Source organism: Microcebus murinus, chromosome 12 (genome assembly GCF_040939455.1).
Source record: "Microcebus murinus isolate Inina chromosome 12, M.murinus_Inina_mat1.0, whole genome shotgun sequence".
In the NCBI taxonomy this organism is placed as follows: Eukaryota; Metazoa; Chordata; class Mammalia; order Primates; family Cheirogaleidae; genus Microcebus; species Microcebus murinus.
Window position 1 is genome coordinate 82,742,903 of NC_134115.1, and position 18,217 is coordinate 82,761,119.

Consider the following 18,217-nt stretch of genomic DNA (forward strand, 5'->3'; position numbering starts at 1 on the left):
TTCCTAATACAAATATCAATAGATATTAAGTCACATAAACAAGAAATCACTGGGGTCCTCATAAATTTCTAAGAGCAGATAAGGGTCCTGAGTTTTAGAAAAGTTTGAGAAATAATGGCCTAACTAAATGTAAGTTGATTTTGGTGTTCTCCATGCTAGATTCTCTGTCCACTTCACTTGGGAAACGCAGACACTTCCCAGGAAGGAACCATGTCAACACTATACAACTTGGAGCAGTGGTCACTAAACTCTTGACAAATGTTCAGCACTAATTTTGCTGTGAGCAGTCCTCCTCCAATGAACCAACAACACATTTTCAGTGAAAGGCTTTGGCAAAAACATCAACCATTCTCATTGATTCCCATTTCATAAAGAATAATCACTTAGCTATATGACCTGTTTTAAGTAATCAAGAAAAACAGTACAACAGAACAGACAGCACTTATTGAGCCCATAGCAAATGCCAGGCACTGTGCTGTACTTACGTTATCTCATAATCCTCATGACCCCACAAATAAAGTAACACAGAGCAGGAAACTAACTCAGATTTCCTTGCCAAAGGTCACACAGTTAATAAATGGTGGAATCAGGACATAAAATTAGGCATGTGTGACTCCAAAGTCCAGGGCTCTCTCTACTCTAGCACATTACCTTGCTAACACTGGATTGGAAATCAAACCTGTCACACACTTTCAGTGTCCTTGAGCAAGTCACAACTTCTCTCACTCAGCTTTCTCATCTATAAGAGGATTAGTCCAGCTGATCTCCAAAGTCCTCTCAATAGCTAGTATTCTTAGATTATGATTCATCACAACCTCAACCCTACAGTTAGAGTAAAAGGCCTTTTGCATGTCCTGAACAGAACAAGAGAAACAATACAAATAATGAGGAAGTAATGAGTAAAATTAATAGGCAAGGATATAGCTTTTCATGCTTTAATATTAACAATCATCATAAAACATACTATCAGCATTAAGTAGGCATTGTGTATTTCTTTCATTCCAGACAACCAAAGCTTCCTTCTTGACATAAACTTGGGCATTCAGCCAGCTGACATCTCTAAAGGTAGAAAGCACCAGTAAAGTAAGCATGCTACATGGAACACCTAACTGAAGGATTGCTATAAGGGAGCAAATGCCTCATCATTAGCTTCTATAGCACTATCTATTGAGGTAAATTATACAATAATCAATGGAGATGTTTGCCAAGCATTTCTGGGAAAATGAGGGCAAGCTGCAGGAAATAGTGAAAACTGACACACGGCATTTTAACAAAGAAAAAAGACAAAAGCCCAAGAAGAAATGTATCGACTGAAGGATAGTATGCAGACGAGTTTTCACTGTATTTACATTATGATGATGTTGGCTAGGCTACCAAAATTTAGACTTCTTATAACAGCTACAATTCAAACACAATTTACTATGCGCCAGATACTGTGCTAAGTCCTTTAGAGACATCGTCTCTAATCCTACTCTGCAAGGTATTATATTCATTTTAAAAGAGGAAAGGTCTTACAGATAGAAAATGACAGAAAAGGATTTGAAAACAAATCTGACCAACTCCAAAGCCTGTGCTCCTTATAATACATTCTTGCTAGTTCCAGAGAAAATGAAACCTCATCCATAGATCAAAACAGAAAGGCAATGTGTAATATTTGAGCCAAGTTAGAAAGGCATTTTAAAATTTTTAAATAAAAGTTTTTAAAAGCTTGAAATCCATTTATGGAAGTACTTACTATTTAGATATTAGCAAAAGTCACAGGGTCACTGTCAAAAATCTATACTTCTTTGGATAACTATCAATTCACTTAAATGCAGGACATTTGTAGATAGCTGCTATTGCTATAGCTCATATTCTTGTTATGCTCACATAACCAAAAAAAAATCTATTGTCCAAAGTAGCAAGGAAGCTATATTTTACATGATACCATCCTTTCTACCCAAACCCAGTATATTGAAGAGGCACATTACCCAGTGCCTATTACTGAAGAGAAGTCACATTATTCACACCAAAAAGAAAAGTGACAAGGTTTATGAGGCAACTTACTAGGGGATTTCAGAGGAATGAATGACAAGTGGCCTACCAAAAGTTCTTTTCAAACTTTAAAAAAGCTACAATAAAGTATTTTTAATGGGGACAAAGGTATAATTACAAAATACTTCAGCACACACAATTTGAGCTATTCTTCATTCAAACTGAACCACCACTTTGCTCCACAGAATCTTGAAAAGGGAAATCAATCAAGCTCCAATACTGTTAAGACTAATCATTAACCACTCAAGCAAATCAATTTATGAATTTAAAAGCAAATCAAATATTCACTAAAAATAAATGGAAAGAAAAAAAGAAATGAATTTCTAAGAACAAATCACAGAAGCTACACTGCAATTTCTTCTAATTGTTTATAATAATGTCCAGTAAAGAGTCCCAAAGGTTATTTCCTATTTTGTTCTTTGCCTACTGCATATAAATCACAATTAGTCAGGAGAAAGTGGCTACTAATGCACAGAAACTAACAGGACTAGCAAACTCAAATTCCTTTCCCTTATAACTATCCTGCTAAGAGAGTACTGAGATGATTGCTCCATTTGTTGTTTTTTGCCTGTTCAATCCCAGACTTAGTGAAGACAATATCCAACTTTTCAAGCCAAATGGACATGGATTTGAATCCCAGATCCACCACTCACAATGTAAGTGACTCTGGAGTTACTGAACTTAGTTACTCTTAGTTTTCTCATCTGAGATATAGTAACCATTCTGAAAGGCTAGTGTGAAGATTAGAGATATTATGCTTAATGCATGTCTGCTACAGCATTATTAATCATTATAGGCTTGATACTTTCATTTTTAATGTTGCTCCTGTAATTGTAATGCATCCATTACTAAAGAACATAAGGAGGATTCTCTTCATTTCTCACTAGCAAATCAGAGATGGGTAGTAAAGCATAGGGGTGACCCCTCTAATACAAACTTGCCATACTCGACCTTACTTGTCATAGTAAAGATTTTTATTTTAATTGCTTAAAAATTTTTCAAACTGCTTAATGGGTAAGTGATTTTACTTCAAAGTGATGGAAATGTTTTGAAATTAGAGAAGGTGTTGGTTGCTCAATATTGTGAAGGTAACATTGTGAACATAATGCCACTGAATTGTTCAGTTTAAAATGGTTAACTTTTTTTGGCAGGGCACAGTGGCTCACGCCTGTAATCCCAGCTCTCTGGGAGGCTGAGGCAGGTGGATCGTTTCAGCTCAGGAGTTCGAAACCAACCTGAGCAAGAGCACGACCCCATCTCTACTATAGATAGAAAGAAATTAATTGGCCAACTAATATATATTAAAAAATTAGCTGGGCATGGTGGCACATGCCTGTAGTCTCAGATACTTGGGAGGCTGAGGCAAGAGGATTGCTTGAGCCCAGGATATTGAGGTTGCTGTGAGCTAGGCTGACGCCATGGCACTCACTCTAGCCTGGGCAACAGAGTGAGACTCTGTCTCAAAATAAATAAATAAATAAAATGGTTAACTTTTTTCAAAAGTATTTTCAGAGAGAATGGGGAAAAAATATCCTAATTATTCCTATTGAACATTATTAGGCACTAGCAACGTGACCAGCTAAGTTCCTTCAAAGTTTTCTGGTCCACATTTCTTTTTTTTTTTTTTTTTTCTGAGACACAGTCTCACTTTGTTGCCCAGGCTAGAGTGAGTGCCGTGGCGTCAGCCTCGCTCACAGCAACCTCAAACTCCTGGGCTCAAGCGATCCTCCTGCCTCAGCCTCCCAAGTAGCTGGGACTACAGGCATGCGCCACCATGCCCGGCTAATTTTTTCTATATATATTAGCTGGCCAATTAATTTCTTTCTATTTTATAGTAGAGACGGGGTCTCGCTCTTGCTCAGGCTGGTTTCGAACTCCTGACCTTGAGCAATCCACGCGCCTCGGCCTCCCAGAGTGCTAGGATTACAGGCGTGAGCCACCGCGCCCGGCCCTGGTCCACATTTCTAAGCAGCAGCCTGACATGGCAGAAAGAGCCCAACACTGGAGGTCATGAAATTCACCTCTCACCCCAACTCTGCCACTAGTTAAGTGTGTGATTTTTGACTGGTACCTTAACCTTTCTGGAACAAAGCATGGCAAAAAGGATCTCCCAGGTTTCTCACAAGATTTCAATTTTATACCTTACATTCTTGGCAAACCAATTATGTGAAATAAAACTGCCTAGATTTAAAAAAAATTAACTACAATATATGCTAAATATGACAAACTAAAAGCTACCACACCTCTATTGAGGTGAAAATATAAATTATCCTAAACAGGAAAATTTTCTCATTTCAAGACAACTGAGACCCACTGACTCCTAATTACTGGAAAACACTATAATAACAAAATCATATCCACTGACATTATCATCTAAGCACAAAGGAAAAACATTTAATACAGAAATGACTAATGTGGTAAGCTCAAAGTCACCCTTTTAAGCTAAGCTGGTGAAACACAAGTTTTTAATAAACTCAATTATGTCTTTTTTCAACTATTAAAATGCATTAAGTATAAAAATATTAAGTATCATACATCACTAGATAGCCTATAAATAAAAATTGTATACAATTATTAATATTATTTTGCAAACTATTTTTTTTCCTAAAAAAAATCTTTAGGTTAAAAACACCTCCTTTTACAAGGCAGGATATAAATCTAAAAGAACCTTAAATGGTTCTTGATTCTGCTTGGAACAGAAGCTAAATCCTCTAATATCTTCTGGTATTTTCTTAGGTATAGGTTGTTAAAGAAATGTTTTGGCAACCAATACCTTAACTACCACTAATTAGGTTAAAAGCCTTGTCCTCTTCCAATGTGGCTCTATGTCCTAAGGGGAGAGACTACAGTATGGCAAGATCATACAAACCTTTTAACTCAAATAAGCACTGACTTTATCTCAAAAAGGTGCTCAAGGTTAGTAGTTAGGAACACTCACCTGTTGCCTTCAAGGGGATAAGACAGGTACTGCTTAAAATCCATCGCCAAGGAAGCAGCAGTAAAGATGAGCTCAAAGGATAACAAGTCGTATCAAACTACTGAGAATACATAAAGTGCTTTCACAAGAGTAACTTATCTATTAATAACAAACTTATGAAATAAGTTGAGCCACTTACAGATCAAAAGAAAAATATCAGAAGTTTTCCAAATCAATTATCTAGATTCTGATGCCATCAACAGATTCAGCAATTAAGTCTTAACTCTCTTTCTGGCAGTTAGCTGTATCAAAATGAAGGCACCAAAGCCACAGATGCACATCATTTCTAAAAAGATTACTAATTTTCTTTTTGTCAGAACAATCATCACCTGGATGTCACCACTACACTGGCAAACTTAATACCAAAATCAAACTAAACTTGCCTCATGATCTCACTTCTCTTGGGTTCCCTGATTACATTGACAGGCCACGCCAGCTTGCCAGTCAAGAAGGCTTGAAACCCTGTAGTTGTCAAACTTGTTGCTCAGCCCTCACATCCAGTTACCAAGTTTCTTCAGTTCCAACGCAACCTTTCTATACTCACTTGCACTACTTTTATCACTTTTCCCCCAAACTATTACAAAAGCATTTTAATCAATGCACACACAGTAAGTGCTCACTTAACATTCTCAGTAGGTTCTTGGAAACTGCAACTTTAAGCAAAACAACATATAACAAAACCAATATTACATGGGCTAATTGATTTGTAAACAAGAGTTAAGTTCTTCTTGTCATAAACCTCCACCAAACTTCCAAGTAAATTCCAAAACACTTCCAATATTGAACACTGAAATAATAAATTTATACATATTAAATACATTTAAGAAAGATTAATAAAAACCAAGTAAGGTAAGATAACTATTTACCCAATTATTCCAGTTCAGGGTCACATGTGGCTGTAGCCTACCCCAGCAGCGCACGGTGTAAGGCAGGCACCAACCCTGGACAGGACACCAATCTATCCCCACACTCACTAATCCTGGGACGATTTCAACACACTGATTAACCTAATGTGCAAATTTCGGGGACGTGGGAGGAAACCAGAACACCCAGAGGAAACCCACACATGTAGACGTGGGGAGAATGTGCAAATTCCACACAGACAGTGACCCCAGCTGGGAATCCATTTATTTTTCTCATCAACGTTATAGCAAAATGACACTGAAATGTTATTGGATTATGCATTTCAGTCTCTCCACATAAAGTTGTCAAATTCATAAACACAGTCCCAATAATGTCCTTCAATGAAGCTCCATAGTTGACAGCACAAAGTGTGAATTCCTTATTCTTGCATTCAAGGCCTTTTATCAGTAGCTCCAACATTCCTCTCCAAACTTATGCTCTACCAATTCCTTTCTTATTTCCTTATCTTTAATTAACCACTTGTTATTTCCCACACAAATCTTGAGCATTCTTATTTTGCTAATCCTATTCCTGCCATATGGAATTCTCTTTTCCATTTTCTCATAATCATAAATCTTATTTGTTTTCTGTGGCTCAGTACAAATATCACACACCACATCCTCTCTGAAGTCTCTCAGTTATTCCCCTCAGCTAAAAACAATTTCTCATTGTTCTGAATTCTGGATCACTTTATCTCTTAGGTACTTTTTTTAATACATATCATACCAGCAACTCCCTTAATAGACTCTTAAAAGTCAAGGTCTATGTATACTTTATCTCTGTATGTTTCAATGCAACTAGCACAGTGCTTAATAAGGGCTCAAAATTAAGATGAATAAATTAATAAGAAAGGATACTCATAAAGAAGAAAAACAGAAAGACATCAAAATGACTTCCAGGTGTATAGTATTCCAAAGGAAAAACTAAAATTACAACTACAGCACCCTTTACCAAGTAATAGATTACAACTAATAAAAGAATAATTCGTTCAACAAATACTCAAGTGCTTACTAAGTGCCAGGCACTGTTCTATTAGGTGCTTGGAATCTACAAAACCAACAAAATCTTTGCCTTCATGGAGCTCATACTCAAGTGGAGAGAAAAGGGCAATAAACAATATAAGCAAGATATATTGTAAGTTAAATGGGTTAAGTGATGTGGAGAAAAAGAGGGTTTGGGGAAAGAGGAGCTAAGCTAAGGCAGGCCAGAAAAAGAGGAACTGCCATTTTAACAGAGTGGTAAGGGAAGGCTTCACAGAGAATAGGCGATAAGATGGAGCCAAGCAAATACCTGAACAACAGCATTCTAGGCAAGGCAAACAAGCAAGTGCAAAGGAACTGAGACAGAAATATACCTGGCATAGTAAAGGAACCGCAAGAAGGCCATTGTGGCCAGAATGGGGTAAGCAAAAAGAAAAGTAAGAAAAGATGAAGTCAGAGTGCAAAGAAAAGATCAAATCACATAAGGACTGGGTAAGACTTTGCCTTTTACTCTAAGCAAGATAGGGAATCACCAGAGGGTTTGGACCAGAGGAGACAAAATGTGACTTACTTTTTTAAAAGCATCATTCTTGCCACTGTATTGAGAATAGACCATAAGGGAGAAAGAGCAAAGAGGGCCACTATAATAATTTGGATGAGTTGATGTAAGCTTAGAGCAGTGGAAGTTATAAGAACTGGTCAGAGTATGGATATATTCTAAAGACAGAGCTGGCAAGATTTCATGATAGACCAGATGTGGTGTGTGAGAGAAATGGTGCATGAGAAAAAGATAGTCAAGGATGATGCAAAGTCTTGGCATAAGAAACTGGAAAGACGGCCGGGCGCGGTGGCTCACCCCTGTAATCCTAGCTCTCTGGGAGGCCGAGGCGGGTGGATTGCTCGAGGTCAGGAGTTCGAAACCAGCCTGAGCAAGAGCGAGACCCCGTCTCTACTATAAATAGAAAGAAATTAATTGGCCAACTAATATATATAGAAAAAATTAGCTGGGCATGGTGGTGAATGCCTGTAGTCCCAGCTACTTGGGAGGCTGAGGCAGGAGGATTGCTTGAGCCAGGAGTTTGAGGTTGCTGTGAGCGAGGCTGACGCCACGGCACTCACTCTAGCCTGGGCAACAAAGCGAGACTCTGTCTCAAAAAAAAAAAAAAAAAAAAGAAACTGGAAAGATAGAGTTGCTATTTACTAAGATATGGAAGACTATGAGAGGGGCAGGGGGAAGAAAGAACAGATTAAGTTAAGTTTGAGATAAGGATAAATATATAAGTGGAGATGTCAAGTAAGCAGTAGGATATACAAGCCTGGAGTTCTGGCTAGAGATAAAACTCTGGTAGTCATCAGCACATGCATGGTACTTAAAGCCATAAGACTGGATGGGAGCGCCAAAGGAATGAGAATAAAGAACACAGATCCCATGGGGTGTCCATTAAAGAGGTAGGAGTAATGACGAAGAACCAAAAAAGAAAAATGAGAAGAAGCCAAGGAGGTAGAAAATCCAGAAGAGTGTGGTATCCTAGAAACCAATGCACAAAGTGTTTCAGAAAGGGAAATAAGAATTAAACGTGATGGTTCTGACAAGTGCAGTTTCAGTTAAGTGATGGGTTGAAAATCTCACTAGAATGGTTTCAGGACAGAAAAGGAAAACTGAAGATGAGTAGAAGAAACTACTTTTTCAAGATTTGCTACAAACGGAAGCAAAGAAATTGGGTAGTAGCAAGAGAGTGCAGTCAAGAATTGTTGTTTAAAAAAAATAGATGAAATATAGTATGTGTGTGCTGACTGGAATGAGCCAGCAGACAAGGGGTATAATGATGTTGCAGGAGATGGAGAAAATGGACATTATTTCAACTGTTATAGAATTTCACTAAAAGAATCAAATAGCCCAATGAAGAGAAATTTCATTAGGCTAGTGGGCAATAATTTTAGAGTACTATCTCCCTTTGTAATACTAAAGAAGGAAGGAGGGCAGCCCATAATTCTTATTCACATGTCATAGGAGGCTCAGAAAGAGGTTGGGCCACTTACTGAGAATCTTTGTGTTAGGCATTTTATGTTATTTCATTTAAGCTCAAAATAACTTCATGAAGTATTATCTTTATCTTACAGATAAGGAACCAGAAGCTCAGAGAGAGCAAATAATATGCTTGATGTACAAAGCTAGTAAGTGGTAGAGCTATGTTTTAAATCCAGGTCCTTCCAAATATAAGATAAGGAATTAGGCCGGGCGCGGTGGCTCACGCCTGTAATCCTAGCACTCTGGGAGGCCGAGGCGGGCGGATTGCTCAAGGTCAGGAGTTCAAAACCAGCCTGAGCGAGACCCCGTCTCTACCATAAAAAAATAGAAAGAAATTAATTGGCCAACTAATATATATAATATAAAAATCAGCCGGGCATGGTGGCTCGTGCCTGTAGTCCCAGCTACTCGGGAGGCTGAGGCAGGAGGATCGCTTGAGCCCAGGAGTCTGAGGTTGCTGTGAGCGAGGCTGACGCCACGGCACTCACTCTAGCCTGGGCAAGAAAGCGAGACTCTGTCTCAAAAAAAAAAAAAAAAAAAAAAAAAAAAGATAAGGAATTACTATTAATTTGGGGGGTTAAAATAGTTCTGTGGTTATTTCTTTTAAGTTCTTATCAGTCAGAAATACATAGTGAAGTATTTATGGATGAAAGCTATATGATGTCTACAATCTGCTGTATATACTCCAGCAGAAACAATAGCAAAATGTAATTATGAGTGAGGGATAGATTAAATAAGAGCAGCAAAATTGTTGAAGCTAGTTGATGGATATATGTAAGTTCACTATCCTGTTCCCTTTTATGTAAGTTTGAAAATTCAATGATGAAAAATAAAAAATAGGGCCGGGCGCTGTGGCTCACGCCTGTAATCCTAGCTCTTGGGAGGCCGAGGCGGGCGGATTGCTCAAGGTCAGGAGTTCAAAACCAGCCTGAGCGAGACCCCGTCTCTACTATAAATAGAAAGAAATTAATTGGCCAACTGATATATATATATAAAAAATTAGCCGGGCATGGTGGCGCATGCCTGTAGTCCCAGCTACCCGGGAGGCTGAGGCAGAAGGATCACTCGAGCCCAGGAGTTTGAGGTTGCTGTGAGCTAGGCTGACGCCACGGCACTCACTCTAGCCCGGGCAACAAAGTGAGACTCTGTCTCAAAAAAAAAAAAAAAAAAGAAAAATAAAAAATAAAAATCCAGATCCTTCAGAGTCAAATTTTCTCATCACATCAAAGCCTGCCTTTAATTTCTGTCCAATCCTCCCTTTAAAAAAAGTTATGTTTTACATAACTTTTTACAGTTTACAAACAATTTTATCTTCTTTAATCCTCACTATAACTCTGTAAATGAAGGGTTTTATTCCAATTTAGACCTGAGGAGACAGGTCTTCAACTAGTTAAGTAGCAGGATCAGACCACAAAGCCAAGCCTTCTAGTGTCTAAAACATCCTTCTTCTAATACACCAGTCAAGGTTGCACACAGAGTCCCTCTGGGCATACCCATAAGGAGAGTCCACTCAGTGCCAGCCCTTTTTCTCAGATTCACTACTATTCCATAATCCCGGGCCCTATGTTTCCCAGGAGGACTAAGCATTATCCCATGCAGTCCTTGAAAAGACTTGTACTCAACAGCTTGACTGAAAGAGGCAGATCTCTAATTTGGCAACCACCGAACTTCCTTGCCAAATTCAGGGACTAAAAGGAATCAGATATACAATTTCTGAAAAGGTTACCTGACAGTCTGCCTATCTCTGTTCTACAGTCAACTCCTTGTGCCTCCATTTTTCCAAATGTAATATTCTGCTATTCACCTATCTTATACAACTATCACAGGGACAAAAGTCCAATTATGTGAACTCTGGGCTTTAGAAATAAAGGACACTATTAAACAATAATACTGACCAATTTCAAAAGCCAATTTTGTGCGATTCCACAACATTTACCACAAAGCTGGCAAACCAGAAAACATCTCAGTTAATATTTATTTTAGGATGCCTTTTTTTAAAAGCCTCATCACTAACATGTTTGATATCTGTTCTTCCATGCTAACCTTGACATTGTAAGCTAATTCACAATCTACTGCAAAAACAACTGAAAATATGAACACCAAGGGCTTGAGATGTTTATTGCCATCAGCTGCTAATCATCAAAACTGCAAAACTGGCCAGGCACAGTGGCTCACACCTGTAATCCTAGCACTCTGGGAGGCCAAGGCAGGCGGGATTGCTCGAGGTCAGGAGTTCGAAACCAGCCTGAGCAAGAGTGACACCCCATCTCTACTATAAATAGAAACAAATTAATTGGCCGACTAATATATATAGAAAAAATTACCCGGGCATGGTGGCGCATGCCTGTAGTCCCAGTTACTCAGGAGGCTGAGGCAGGAGCCCAGGAGTTTGAGGTTGCTGTGAACTAGGCTGACACCATGGCACTCACTCTAGCCTGGGCAACAAAGCGAGACTCTGTCTTAAAAACAAAAACAAAAACAAAACAAAACAAAACAAAACACTGCAACACCTTTCCCCTCTAGTTAGTTCACTAGCTTTCCTAACTAAAATTGAGTTATCCAGAATTATTTAATTCAAGAGCTACTCAGTATCCAAAACTTCATTAGGTTAAAATGTACGTTGCCTAAGCAGTACAGAAGCCTGATTGGTGCAATGTTTGATGAGTTTCAGATTTACCTGGAACTATAAACATCTTAAGAATAACTGCCTCCATCTTAACTTTTACAAACAAACCACTTCTTTATTAGGTCACTAGCTAGCTGTCTTAAAATGTACTGATTTTCGGTTAGGCTGACTAAATGTAAGTAACCAAAGTTATAGTATAGGCTCTATTTTCACATTGAGGGCCAATCTATCTAGGGAAGAATCTATTCTTTACTCAAAACAATATTATTGAGCCCTACTAAGAAATCTTAGGTCTGACACAAAACATGCCTTTGAAACTAAATGTTGATGCTTGTTTGCTGAATTAAACTGGCAAAACAGGCTTAGTAATGGCATACAAAAACAGGCACAGTAAGAAAAAAAATCTAGATAAAGCCCTTTACAGCAATTACCTATTTGCTGTATGTCAACAGTACAAAATTGGTTAAGTTAAATTATTAAAAAAAAAAAAAAATGCTGATCCACCCAATAGGATATTATGAAAAGCCCTGGCACCTGGAAAACCGCAAAGAACAGGAAATTCTGCAGGTGCAGTAAGAAACAACATCTTATCCATGACCCAGAAAAACCTCAGAATTTATTACACAACCTGCTGCAGAATTCTCACTTTTCAAATGGAAATGAACCATGAAGTCACACAATGCATGCAAGGCTGTGATTTTATTATTGACATAAACAACTGTACCCTTTTGAGTCATACTAAAGTTAACTAAAGAAAGCAGATGTTTTACATAGTGTTAGCAATGTCAGAAGAGAATCTGAATATCAAATAACTAAATTTAGTACTGCTTCATTCACTCAGCCACATACATATCTTGAGAGCCTTTTGTGAGGCCCTATACTTCTCAAATACTATGGACCCTTACTACAAAAAAATAATTCAAATTAGGCATGAAAGTGACAAATCAGGTCATATGGTCACCATACTATGCAAAACCTAAAAGCTAGATTAAAGATTAACACACACCTTTCAGGCTCAATCATCTAATTATCTATATCACCATTAATCTGGCCTCATTACTTTATTTCTGATTTAATTGACATATACATTTAACTTACATCTCTCAATAAATAGTCTTCTAAAATTAGACTGGATAATGAAGCCTCTTACAATTACCTTGTCAGAAATAGTTTTTCTATAGCTAAACAAATTTTGAAAAACAACCAATCTTCCAATAAAAGGATCTATGCAATACAAATGAAAACAGAAGAGCACTAAGACAGGTAATAGTTTCCAAACATGTTATGTAAGAGAGTAAACTATTAAAGTAGATCAGCTAGCACAGAAAAACAATCAGAGCTGGGTATTACCAAGCTCAAGGCAAATTAATGTCCAAGAAAGCAACTTGCTATTTACATTTTTGCAGTGTCAATCATAACCAGCATGTGGAGGCTCTTTACAACTAGTAAACCAAACCCAACATGAAAAAAGTGCTTAAAAATCATTCTCGCTCAATTAGAGCATAATCTGTCAAATGGACTTAGAAATATCAAATGGTAATTACTTCTTAACTAAAACTTTAAAAAATATTCAATAAGTTTGGCCGGGCGCTGTGGCTCACGCCTGTAATCCTAGCTCTTGGGAGGCCGAGGCGGGCGGATTGCTCAAGGTCAGGAGTTCAAAACCAGCCTGAGCAAGAGCGAGACCCCGTCTCTACTATAAATAGAAAGAAATTAATTGGCCAACTGATATATATATAAAAAATTAGCCGGGCATGGTGGCGCATGCCTATAGTCCCAGCTACTCGGGAGGCTGAGGCAGGAGGATTGCTCGAGCCCAGGAGATTGAGGTTGCTGTGAGCTAGGCTGACGCCACGGCACTCACTCTAGCCTGGGCAACAAAGTGAGACTCTGTCTCAAAAAAAAAAAAAAAAAAAAAAATATTCAATAAGTTGGAACAAGGAAGCTTCATGTCACTAGCAGAATGGACAGCTCTATTTTTCTGTTCCAGTCACTCTAAATTAATCAGTTTTCTGCAAAACACTTAGGAAACTGTATCTTATTTATTATTCCTGATATAAGAAGTGAATTCACTGATCTAAATAAGTACTCTGTCTATGGAAATTCATGCTTCGAAACAATCTTGGACTATACCTAGAACTCAGAATGTTTCTCACAAGCTTCTGTTCCAGGTGATGAATTCAAATCAGCACTAACACTCAGCTGCAGGAATAAGTCAGGGAAGGTAAGTAGACAGTAGAGCAAAGAATAAACAAACTTCAATTTGCAGACATCTCTGATATTCACATAAGTTTCACCTCTACCCAAGTTTCTCACAAACAAATTAATCACCAAATAGCCAACGATGAAGTACTAATTAACATCTGACCAGTCTAAAAACCATCAAAGGAAGAAACATCTATCCCTACATTTATATAGTTCTAGTCTTCCTGAAAAACTTAAACTTGTTTTATACAAACCATCTCGATTCTCATGGGAAGTAGATAAAGAGTCAGGTTTCTAGAGGAGAAACAAGCACAAAGGGATTAAGTATCTTGTCCCGCAAGTCACCAGTGAAAATAAAACCAGAAGCCAATTATTTAGTCTACAAAGTCTAAATAACCTGCTTTCCTTGGTTCATAAACTTAGGATAATATTGTAAAGTGCCTACAAATTATTCCAAGCCACAGAACTTCACAGAACAATACATATTATCAGAACACTATGCCAAAATTGAGTGTGCTGAGCAAGAAAAGTACTGTTTACCCAAATCAATAAAATGAACTAACACAATGGACTCAAAAAATACGAGGAGGAAACAATGGCCATATTGGAGAGAATTTTCAAAGGTCACTCTATTCATCTTATATCTTACTGATCAAATTCTCTGACAAGGAACAAAGGGGGTCAGACATGCTCCCTACAATTATATTCCACATATAAATCTCAAAATACTCCCAGAGTTTCAATCAAAGACATATTATACTTTTAAAACCTTTCCCTCCAAAAATAAAATCTTATAGCAACACCTTCAGTGCATTATTTTGCTGCCTGCATGACACACTTCAAATTTGGATTTTAAAATTCATTAGCTTCCAGTTTATTTTTTAAATATTTATAATTACAGATTCAGATTACTTCAAACTGGTGTTCTGCTCAGCCCTCATTATGTTTAGGCAAGATTCCCATTTCCACTCAAACTTATTATTTGAACATACAACAGCTGCATTAAGATACTTCCTACACTGACAAAAGAAAAAACTAATCAACCCAGAAAACTCCTAAGTTACCAAAAGCAATCTTTTATTTGAAATCATACTAGGTAGCACACTACACACTACATGAAGCCCACAGAGTGATAATTGAAGTTATTTCTGCAACATGATGAAGTTTATATTTTAGCAAAATCTGACAAGACTGAATTTTCAACTGTCAAAGGTAAGTCATTTTCCAAGATTCTAAGAAACCCTGTTTACTGAAGCAGTCTCAAAGCAGTTTGCTTAATCCTTCTAAATCCCAAAGAATCTAATATAAGCCATAGAACACTGAATGAGACCTGCACTGAAATGTCTATGCTCAAACCCCTAAAAGTTACTTCCCATGTGTATAGCAAGCTGATAGCCATATGTCCACCTAACCCTGAAAGTGTCTTTCTGCAATAAAGATAACATTACACTTGCCAACTCAAATCGAAATACCACAGAATCCAAAAGTCTCCAACTAAATTTTACTTGAACTATTTGGGAGAAAAAGTCAACAATCTAGTTAACAGTTATTCACACTTTGAAAGAGTGAAAGAGTCAAAAACCTCCATTTCTGCCACTTTTAGGAGCTCAGTGTACATTACTTCTATCTGTCTGTAGCATGGGACTCAGATATTACATCACCCGTGCCTGAATACTGCCCCATTACCCAGAAAGCACCAGGATATCTGATACGCTGCACCAAGGTATCCCTTCCTCCCTCTCTTATACACAGCCCTTGAATGCTACTGGCTGCTGGGCCTGCTCTCTTGCAGTTTCACAAAGACATCTGCCCTGCACCTGCTGCAATCCCATTTCCATTCACTCTTGGTGCACTCCTCACGACCCTGCATGGCTCTTGTATCTGTCCACTCATCAGACCAATATGCTAGGTTGAAACCCAACCACACACCTCCTCCAACTCTAGGAGCATACACTCAGCTCTCCCTTACCCGCTCCCCATTTACTGGGTTCTGGAACTAAAATCAGGCTTCATGATCTCTCTGAATCTCGAAGTATGAACTTTCAGATAAGATACAGGGTTTAACGTCCTCTCTTTTCCATTAATATCATTCCAGGATACAAGTCTCGCATTGCCCCACTCCCAAAATCTTCAGTTCCTGTTAAGTCTGGAATTTAATCCTCTCCCTTTAGTTTTTTTTCCAACTTCTGCACTCTGCCTGCCCTATCCTCCTTCTTTCAGTGACCTAAAAATTTTGGCCCCTTTAATCTCTCAAAACTCAAAAGTGTTCCAATCTCTCCCCACACCCCTGCACCTTGGACCTTCCATACTCTCTTAAGCAACCTGTTTTCCTAACTCTCTCCAACCTAAATAGTCATTTCCTGCCCTAAATCTAGGCATCCTACTTCCCCACCACCACCACTCCCCAATCCAATACATTACCTATTTCTTTTCTAATCACACACATCCCTACTTTACCCTTCCCTTACCCCACTATAGGTACTATGCATTCTTCTACATCCTCTACCTCAAAATATCCTGTTTTCTCCCCTTCCTTACCACTGTCCCCTCCCTATTCTCTTCTCCATACAGCGCAAAATCCAGTTCTGCAAACCTGTGCTTCCCTCCCTCCAAATACTGTCAGATCTGTACATCTTCCCTCCCAGCCTATTCCATTGCCCGCTCTGATTTCCTTCCAATATACCCCCTCCACCTCCCTCCTCCCCAAATTCTCTCCACATTTCCTTCCAAAGAAACATTTCCTACCATTTGTCTCCACACTTTACCTGCCACCAACATTTCTCTCCTCCCTCCCCCTCCACCCTCTTTTGCCCTCCACCTCACACACATTCCATTCTGCCACACACACCCGTCCCCTCCAATGCCCCCCAACCCAAAAGTTCCCACTCATGTTGCTCCCACCTTCCTCTATACTTCCCCTGCAATGGATACCCTCCATTTCACTCACCTCTCCCTGCTACCCGTTAAATGCCCCACACAACTCCTGCCCAGACACCCTCTCCTTTCCAACTCCACTGCCCTACCACATCGTCCCCACTTCTCTCCCAAAGCCCCCAAATTGGGTCTCTGCTCCAATTAACTTTCCCCTTCCACATCAGATTCCTCTCCCCAGAGCACCAAATATCTGACATTCTCTCTTCACAAGTCAACCCCTCCTGCCTCCCTGCTGTCTCCCCTACACACCTGGCCAGACACTCCCTCACAACCCTCACAGGTCTCCTGGAGCCTCTGGGCCTGCCCTCACCCACACCTCCTGCCTGAACACCCTCCATTTCCCTCACCATCACTCCAGACACCCTCTTCCCTCCCTCCCTCCCTTTTCACGCTCACCCAGCCTGCCCACGTCTCCCCCTACCCCACCCCCTCCTCAATCATTCCCCTTCACGTGCCTCCAAGGTGGCCTTCCTAATATCTGCCCCACTCCTGCCCCTCAGGACGCACAGCTCCCTCCATTCCTGCACAGCTCCCTCCATTCCTGCCTAGAGCGCCCAATCTTCTCCCTCCATTCCCACCCCACTCGCCCCTGCCCTCCCCACAGCCCCCTTCACACCCTCCTGAAACCCCGGACATACTGTCCCCCCACCGGCCGGAACGTCCTCGTCTCTCTCGCGCTCGCCCTGGCCCCCCAGGGGCCCACCAAACCTGCCCCAAGGCCCTCAACCTCCATTAGGCCGGATCCTTCTGCCTCCCATTCTCCTCCAATCTGCCCACACCTCTACCTGCCCCCCAAAGCCTCTTCCCCAGCTCCTGCCCGCAATGTCCTCCAACACCTGCTCCGAGCCCCAGCCCTCCATCCTGCCCACACCTCCCGGCGCCCGGCCCCCACGCTGCCCACGCCCTCCCCTGCTGTGGGCCAGGACCCGACCCCGCGAAGGTGAGGAAGGCTGCCCTTGCCCGAAGAGGCCGGGGCACCGCGGCGGCGGCGGCCACAATGCCGGAGCCGCCGGGCCGGGATTGCTCCCTGTTCTCCGCCTCGGCCGCCGCCGCTGCTGCTAAGGACGCACAACAAACAATGCGGGGCCCGGGCCGGCTCCGCCAACCGCCTCAACCGCCGCCTTAACCGCCGCCCGCCCGGGACGGCCCGCCGCGCAGGCGCCTGCCCTGCCGCAGCAGCCTACCCGCGCCGTCGCGCTCTGCCTGCGCCCGGTCCCCGCTCCCGCTCCGCCGCCGCCGCCACCTCGTCCGCCTGCGTCTCCGGCTCCTCAGCCCAGCGGCGGCGGCTGCGGCGGCTGCTGCCCTGGTGGCGCTCGCGGCTCCGGTCTCCGCTTCAGCGGCGGCAGCAGCGGCGGCGGAGAGCACGTGACGCCGCCGAGCGCACCCATTGGCCGGGCCGGGGGGCGGGCCCCGCTGCTGCTGGGGAACGGAAAGCCCGCCCCTTCGCTCGCCTCGCGCCCCCTCCACGCGCGCCTTGCCGCACCTGAGAGCGCCGGCCAGCGCCCGCCACCGCCGTGCAGCGCCGCCGC

At 41.0% G+C, this 18,217-nt stretch overlaps 1 protein-coding gene across 10 annotated transcripts in view; it reads right to left on the reverse strand.

The window, feature by feature from the left end:
- STRBP (spermatid perinuclear RNA binding protein) overlaps nucleotides 1-18,010 on the reverse strand; it is a 133,995-nt gene extending 115,985 nt beyond the window's left edge. For 5 of the 10 annotated variants that reach the window (XR_012922140.1, XM_076009023.1, XM_076009026.1 and 2 more), the window contains exon 1: nucleotides 17,873-17,958. The gene's annotated coding sequence lies outside the window, so the exon portion shown is untranslated. Of the gene's footprint in view, nucleotides 1-17,872 lie in introns of all 10 variants that reach the window. The other 5 variants (XM_012771837.3, XM_012771829.3, XM_012771836.3 and 2 more) reach the window with 3 other exon arrangements.
- Between the last annotated feature and the right edge of the window lie 207 nt (nucleotides 18,011-18,217).